This window comes from Octopus sinensis, linkage group LG1 (assembly GCF_006345805.1).
Source record: "Octopus sinensis linkage group LG1, ASM634580v1, whole genome shotgun sequence".
Lineage (NCBI taxonomy): Eukaryota > Metazoa > Mollusca > Cephalopoda > Octopoda > Octopodidae > Octopus > Octopus sinensis.
In genome coordinates, this window is record NC_042997.1 from 12,145,376 (window position 1) to 12,154,663 (window position 9,288).

At 34.4% G+C, this 9,288-nt stretch overlaps 1 long non-coding RNA gene across 1 annotated transcript in view; it reads left to right on the top strand.

The window, feature by feature from the left end:
- The first annotated feature begins 220 nt into the window (after positions 1–220).
- The window catches only part of LOC118766163, a 17,032-nt gene continuing 7,964 nt past the window's right edge, over positions 221–9,288 (top strand). The window contains exons 1-2 of the long non-coding RNA XR_005002073.1: positions 221–305; positions 2,924–2,925. This is a non-coding gene — a long non-coding RNA (uncharacterized LOC118766163). The remainder of the gene's footprint in view (positions 306–2,923; positions 2,926–9,288) is intronic.

Here is a 9,288-nt window from a genome sequence, read left to right on the forward strand (position 1 = left end):
ACATGCATAAATATACACACATACATATATATACACTTACATATATTCACATAGGTGGAAGTAGATGTTTTTTCAAAACGGAACTAGACATCCTCATCTCTACAATGCCGGATGAACCAACAGTCCGACGTGAGGTGCTGACAAGCGAATTGGAATCAAACTCCCTTCTACACCAAATGGGCCAACAGCTGGGACAGATCCACATACAGGAGTGGTGATTTGAATCACTCCAGACTGAGGAAATCAGAAAGACCACGGTGGTGCTCCAGCTTGACTGCATCCACATGGTTGAAACGAGTAAAATAGTATATAATATATTATATTGCATATATATGAGTGTGTGCGCGCATGTGTGCGTATACTATATATATATATATATATATATATATATATATATATATATATATGTATATATGTCTATATGTTTGTGTATGCACACATACACACACACACATATATATATATATTATATATACATATATACATATATATATATACATATATATATATAGACATATATACAAATATATATACATACATGCATACATACATATATATACATATATATATATATATATATATATATATACATATATATATATATATATATATATATATATACATACATATATATATATATATATATATACATATATATATATATATATATATACAAATATATATATATATATATATAGAGACATATATACAAATATATATTATATATATATATATATATATGTATGTATCTTATTATCAGATGGTATTTTATTGTCTTTACCTTCTACTTGCTATAAACTTCTGCTTGTTTGGCGACAATACACCAGCTATTGTATCTACGTGTATGTAGCAATACAGTAAATGCTTATTACGCTTCGTACAGGTCCCTTATATATTGTTAATTTCCCCCTTTTTACATTCTTTCTTTGTTTTGTTTTTATTTTGTTTTTTTCGATTTTTTTTTGTGTGCTTATTCTTTTTTTTTTTTTCATTTCTATGCTCCATCTGTTTTCTTTCATTGTCATTGCTGCTGTTGCTATCATTATATTGCCTACCTGTCTTTATACATATTTTGCTTTGTACTTCAGTGTATTTTTAATTTCAGTTCTCGTTTCTGAGCTTGCGGTGATGGTAATAACTAAGGGAATAGAGTGTGAGCGTGTTTTCGTGGCTACAATTGCTAGTACGTGATATCACTTTTTCAATGCAATTATGCATTTTCTTTTATTTCTTATTATCGTAATTTTTTTTTTTTTTTGCAATATATATTGGAAATATAGCATCATTATTTTTATTATCATTTTCATTTTATTTATTTCTTTTACTTTTCATTTTTTTCTTTTTTTCTTCTTTTTTTTTTGCTACTCGCCCCATGTAGTATATTTTCACCATAATCGCGGCTAATGATAATGACAATGCAATACTATGGGGAAACTATAGTAACAACCTCAACAACAGGAAACAAAAACATGATTAGTTTAAGGCCACATACCAGCCCAAACACACACACACACTCACACACACACTCACACACACACACACACACACACAAATAAACAAACAAACAAACACGTACACACACACACATACAAACTCACACTCAAACATAGAAGCTTGTATTCAGATATTTGGTCTCTTTCCAATCTGCACGTTTTTATTTAACTGTATACATTGAATATATATATATATATATATATATATATATATATATATATATATATATATATATAATATATATATATATAATATATATATATATATATATATATAATATATATATATATATATATATATATATATATATATATATAATATATATATATATGCATGCATGAATATGAATATATGTATATAACCATAAACAAATACGTCTACATATCTCGTATTCATAGATATTGTATTCACATACAGTAATAATGAGATTGGACACAAATTTATGAGCATATTAATGAATGAAGATGAACACTCATAAAATACTCTGCACCCAAGTCTATATTCTTACGCACATACATTGATATGTATATGATTATATATATATGATTATATATATATATTTACATATATATATATAATATATATATATATATATATATATATATATGATTATATATATTATATATATATATATGTATATACTTACATATATGTATACATATACAAGTACACACACGCATATTCATTTGTATTTCTATATATGCTTGTGCATAATCATTTATATGTTTCTATGTATTGCCCTTGTGTATGCGTGTATGTAAAATGGAAATGAAATAATTATAAGATCGGCCAAATTTCTACTTCACTAATAATATAAAGAAATGCAGTTACTTTTCTCATCATTAAGTTTTGCAGAATGTATAGAAAAATCTACAGTATCATGTTGTTATGTCCTTTGCATCTTGCATTTTTTTTTATATAGTTTCGTTTTATTTCCGTTTTTCGTCAAATAACCAATGGGTAACAGGTAAAAAAGCATAAATACTAACATTGATTTCAATATTGTATATTGTTGGTGATGTAGGGTTCAGTCCAGCCATTTTGCCGATAGATATGACGTAATCGATAGTTCTATTGACTGTGTCGCGTAATTATGTGGTGCTTACTTTAGATAAAGCCTTCATGCTAGTCGCCAGAATAGGAGAAGAAATGTACCAAGAAACGAAATAACAAAAGACTACATTAAACTATGATTGTTAAGATATCAAAGTATACATTTATATATGTAGCAATATTGTGTTGCCGATAAAGTAAGCAATTTATAAAAGAAAAAAAAATAATAAAAGGAATGTATTTGTGTAGGGCGTGGGGTAACAATGACGATAACGAAGATAACGAAGAAGGCGAAGGCTGCGAAAATTATGTTGGGAAAGAGAGAGATAAAAAGAAGTGGAAGACGGAATCAAACTAGAAAATGCACAGAGGGAAGATGTTCAGAGGAAGCACATTCGTGTGGCATGGCTGAAAAGAGCAAAATGAACACAAAGAAATGTTTGATTACTCCGAATACAATTATCAGATCTGTATAGAAATTCATCAGTATATACCTTTCCGTCTACGTATCAATCAGCCTACACACACGCGCGCACACGCACATACACACATGCATACACATAGGTACGCACGCATGTGTACACACACACATATATATATATATTATATATATATATATTTATATATACGTATACATACATACATACATATATATATATTATATATATATATATATATTATATATATATATATATATATATAATATATATATATATATTATATATATATATATGTATATATTTATATATACGTATACATTCATACATACATATATATATATATGTATGTATATGCATATGCATGTATGTGGCTCGCATATATCCACCCTAATATGACATCTACATCAAGTAATATCTACCCTGATTTGACTTCTACGTTATATAATATTTGCACGAATGATTTCTGATACACAACTCCATACCTGGGCCCACTGAATCGTTACATTCAGTTTGAAGGCACACCATAGCTTCCCACTTTTGCAGCATCCCCTGAAGAGATAGGTTAAGCGAGAGCACGAAAGTTAATCTTGCATGCAGCTGAGACGAATTTATTAAATAATATAAATGCGTGTGGGGGGGTTTATGTGTGTCTGCACGCACTTGTGTGCTTACCCTTTTATTTGCGCTACCAACCTGCTTACCGTTTCTTCAAGATTCCTCCCGTTTTTTCTCATTGATCGTGCATGACCCATATATTAAAACGCTTGCTGGATCATACATCATCCCTTGTTTCACGCGTGTGGCTATTCTTAGACCATGCCGTATTTCTCAAGTAATTGCTGTCGCTGAAATCTCAACATCATACTGCTATATCGGTAACCTTCCTCGACCAATTGCAGGCTAACGTCCAGTAGTAAACATTGACTCTTCAATCGAACCTCCGCTGAGACCCCAATGGCCGAAGACTAGCCACACGCTTGAAACTCAGAGTACCAAGAAGTCTGAGTCAAATTGCCTTGATATGTACTAATGTATACATACATATATATATATATATATATATATATATATATATATATATATTGCTATGTACATCCGTGAGGAACTCACACCCCAGGTCCTCTTGTCATACTCAAACTCGGTGTGTGACACACTAATTGTACATATTAGGCAACTTGATGTAGTTGTGTGTGCTACATATCGCCCTCCAGATGCCCCAAGCCATGTGGGCAAGTTTGAAGACTACCTTATAAAAATAGAAGAAATTCTAACCACATTAGAACAACACATAGGTGTGCTTCTTATGGGAGACTTCAATCTGCCCAATGTCAGATGGCCCGAGGGCCTTTCTCTCCCAGGAATGACAAGATGTGAACGAGGACAGGCGAGGTCCCTCCTGAACCTCATCAACACCCTGTACATGGAGCAGGTAATACTCCAACCAACCAGGGCAGGTAACACACTGGATCTCTGCTTCACAAATGACATGGATCTCATCCATAATGTGAAAGTGACACCGACACTACTCTCGGATTACAACATGATAGAGCTGACCATGTACGGGCCAAAAAGAGCACGGACATGCAGCCTACAAGAAACCCTCAAAATCTTTCCAGCTTGAACTACCATAAGGCAAACTGGAAACAAATTGAGAAAGAGATCCTCAAACAAAACTGGCCTAAATGTCTCTCCTCGCCAGACATCGACGTGAAACTTCAACAATTCATGTCTGTAATGCAAGCCATATGCTACAAATGTGTCCCAGAGAGAAAGGCCACTGTACACAAGAACAAAATCCCCAGAGAGAGGAAAATTTTAATGAGACGGCGTACGAAATTTTCAAATCGCCTAAACAAACAGATTGAAAGCAGTGAAAAGTCCCGCCTAAAAATAAAACTGTTGGAAATCGAAAAATGTCTGCAACTCTCCCATGAAAAAGAAAGAGCAGACTGGGCTATAGAAAACATAAAATCTAACCCCAGAGCTTTCTACAGGTATGCCAAAGAAACAGCTACAGTGCACTGTAGAATAGGGCCACTCCTCGAAAATGATGGCACACTTACAGGAAAACCAATGAGGGTAAGTGAAATACTGAATGAGCAATTCAAGAGTGTTTTCACTCCACCCCTTGGGCATCTCCAAATCACCAATCCAACTGACTTTTTTACCACTGCAGATATAAAATCAGAGGCGGCGACGATAGATTACATCGATATAAAGGAAGACGATGTAACCAAGGCTATAGATGAAATGAAAACAGACTCAGCTACTGGCCCCGATGGATTCCCGGCAATCCTCCTAAAAGCATGTAAGAGAGTCCTAGCAAGACCACTGCAGTTCCTCTTTCAGAGCTTCCTTGCAGCTGGCAAACTTCCAGGAAAACTGAAGGAAGGTAAAATATGCCCCATTCATAAAGGAGGTAGCAGAGCGGAAGCCAAGAACTATAGACCTATCTCTCTGACCTCACACATCAGCAAGGTCATGGAACGAATAGTCAGAAGGAAGCTGATCACCTTCCTTGAAGAGAATGACTTGCTGCCCGAAACCCAACATGGTTTCCGACCAGGGAGAAGCTGTTTAACTCAGCTCCTACAACACTATGACTGGGTACTGAAACGGCTGCTCAACCACTCAAATGTGGAAGTGATATATCTCGACTTTGCAAAGGCCTTTGATAAAGTCGATCATGGAATGATATGTCACAAACTGCGTGATCTCAACATAGTTGGAAAACTGGGAGAATGGCTTCATGACTTTCTGAAGGATAGAAGTCAGGTGGTAGTAGCCAATGGGGCCACCTCCATTAACACACAAATAGTGAGCGGTGTTCCGCAGGGCACTGTTCTGGGACCACTACTGTTCATAATGGCCCTCTCAGACATGCCCTCAGCCACGCAGAGAGCCACGATCACAAGTTATGCAGATGATACAAAAGTTTCACAGGCAATACAGAACCCTGAGGACACTAAACACCTGCAATGTGAGCTGGACGAAATATACAAGTGGGCTGAAAAGAATAGCATGCAGTTCAATGCTGGAAAGTTTCAAGTTTATACTATCAGCATACAAAACTGAATGCAATACCCAATGAATACACTGGACCCGGAGGGATTGCAATCCCAGAGGCACAATCAGTGCGTGACCTGGGTATTCACATGAGTGATGACGCGACCTTTCATGTACATGTTGCTAAACTGACAATGAAATGTAGACGGCTGGCTGGCTGGATTCTTAGAACCTTTAGAACAAGAGAACAAAAAACCATGATGGTCCTCTGGAAGACACTTATCCTAAGCCACTTTGACTATTGCTCTCAGCTATGGTCACCATCCAGTGTCAAGTTGATCACAGAACTTGAGGCGATCCAACGAAGCTACACAAAGAAGATAGCCTCTATGCAGAATGTAAGCTACTGGGAAAGACTCAAGAGATTAAAATTATATTCTCTGGAGCGTAGGCGGGAAAGATATGCCATAATATACATCTGGAAGATCCTGGAGGGAAGTGTCCTGAACTTTGGCATCGAGAGTTACGCAAATGCCAGAACTGGGCGCCACTGCGTGGTGCCTAGGACTCCAAACCTGCCATCAAGATGTAGGACAAGATTCTGTGATAGCCTGGGCTTCCGAGGCCCACAGCTCTTCAATATCCTCCCGAAGAACCTGAGAGACCTGCATGAGGTGGATACAGATGTCTTTAAAATGAAGCTGGATCTCTTCCTGTCAGGTGTCCCAGATGAACCAACTTCACGGCAGGAGGGGCAGATGAGGGCAGCTGCATCGAACTCTCTCATGCACCAAATAGCAGTTGCTAGAAAGCCTCCATGAAGTGAAACCAAGTAGCAACACCAAATGGCGGTGCCCCAGCATGGCCACAGCTCATAAGCTGAAACTAGAATCAATCAATCAATCAATCATAACATTCAATAAGAAATCCAATATATAGATATAACTACAAGTGATTGTTAGCGATTTTTTCCTTCCGTCTTCCTTTCTCTTGGACTTTCCTCTGTCTCCTGTTTCTGAAGAAGCGTTTTGCTCGAAACATAAAACACTCTTTCTGTCCTTCCCTGAGTGTCTTTTAATGCTTTGCATGTATCACGTGCTCGGGCTGTTGTTTTTTTCATTTTGTTTTTCCTTCGTTCGTTTTTTTTGTGATTAATTATATATGTGTGTATGTGTGCGTGCGTGTATATATATATATATATATATATATATATATATATATATACATACACATATACATATATATATATATATATTATATATATATATATATATACATATATACATATATATATATGCATATATATATATATACATATATATATATATATATATATATATATATATACATATATATATATATACATATATATATATATATACATACATATATATATATATATATATATATACACATATATATATATATATATATAATATATATATATATAATATATATATACACACATATGTACATATATATATACACACATATGTACATATATACATGTATGTATGTATCCTTGTCTGTGTCTGTGCTTCAGTTGTTAGTTACCCGTCATACGACGATGAACACGCCAGTGTCACATGTACTTTTAGCATAATTCTCAGGCGAAATCAGCTTGGTGAAGACCGCACTGAGATTGCCATTTAAATTACATGTACAATCCAGCCGGTGGGCAACTGTAAATACTGGTGTATATATACGCACATACATATACATACGTATGTTCGTGTGGATAGATAGATAGATAGATAGATAGATAGATAGATAGATAGATAGATAGATAGACAGACAGACAGACAGACAGACAGACAGACAGATAGATAGATAGATAGATAGATAGATAGATAGATAGATAGATAGATAGATAGATAGATAGATAGATAGATAGATAGATAGACAGATATATTGCATAATAAAACAGACTTAAGTATATCTATTTCTTTTGCTTATTTCTCCTCCATCTCTCTCTCCCACTCTTTATTTTTTTTCTCTTATTTGTCTCTGTGGAGGAGTGAATAGCTGTGTAGTAAATCTATGTGAGTAATTCTATGTGAATAATAATTTCATTGATTAGTTGTAATTATTTATTTTAATTATGATAGCAAATTAGTATTTCTAGCATCCACTGTCAGATTTTGCCAATGGATATTATCTATGACCAGCAGCTGCAAGGTCAAGTTTTCTCTTTCTATTATCAAATGAAGTAAAGAAGTTCAACTGTCTTTGAATCTATGATAATACTTGTTTCTTTTGCAAAGACACAGAACAGATTGCATGCCAAATAGTTTATTACAATAAAAATAGCAGCTCATTAACTGACAACTTGTTTCAAATATTCATCTTTAATCATTTCTTAAAACTAAATATGTATGAGGCAATATATTTTTCACTAGCAAAATAAACTAATGAATTCTTGGTATAACTGTATGTATATCTATACTGAATAACATAAATAGAAGCTTTAGATTATGATTTGCAATTAAACTAACTATATCGTTAGTCTTTGTTTAGATTTCTCAGACAAAACATTTTATTCTGCATTACCTCACTTCTTTTAACACAATTGGAATACGTTCCTGGTCATCTGTAATTTTTCTTATGTTACTATTTTGATTTTTATGTGCTTCTTCGGTTGGTTTTAGTAAACTATTACAATTGACGCAAGTAAACAATAGATAAATAAAACATTGGCCAAGGAAAGAATTTCATGTGAAAGGACAGTCGTAAGAATTTTCTTAGGAATAGTTAATGATCATATTATTAAGCATGAGCATTTGAAATCGAGTTACCTTCTCCCTATAAAGTGATCTAGATGGCTAACAATGAGTATAATATTTTGTTAAACAAAATATGGCTCAAAATATGTCTATGGCTCAAAACGATGAACCTAACACTCATCCTGGCTTAGGAAACGTTCGAGGGAACCAGCTGGATCTGCTTCAAATTGTCAAATTTTCCCGTGATGTGATTAGCATGGTGCGTTTTTGCTAGGTTTCAGAAAACGTGGCTTCCATCGAGAAGAAAACTTTATCATGCCAAGTTAATTGAGCAGAATATTCTCAACTCTCTCAAGAGATATTCTAATACCATTGGCTATATTAATTATAGCCAATCGCTTCTCATCTGTCAACATGTGGTGAACATGATCAATGTTTCCATCGGCGGTGACAGTTGCGGGACATCCAGAACTTGGGTCATCTGAAAAACTTTCCTGTCCCCTCTTGAATACAGCTGTCCACTTTTGCCCTGTTTATTAAGCTGGGTCATTATCTCCGAATGCAGCAACTAT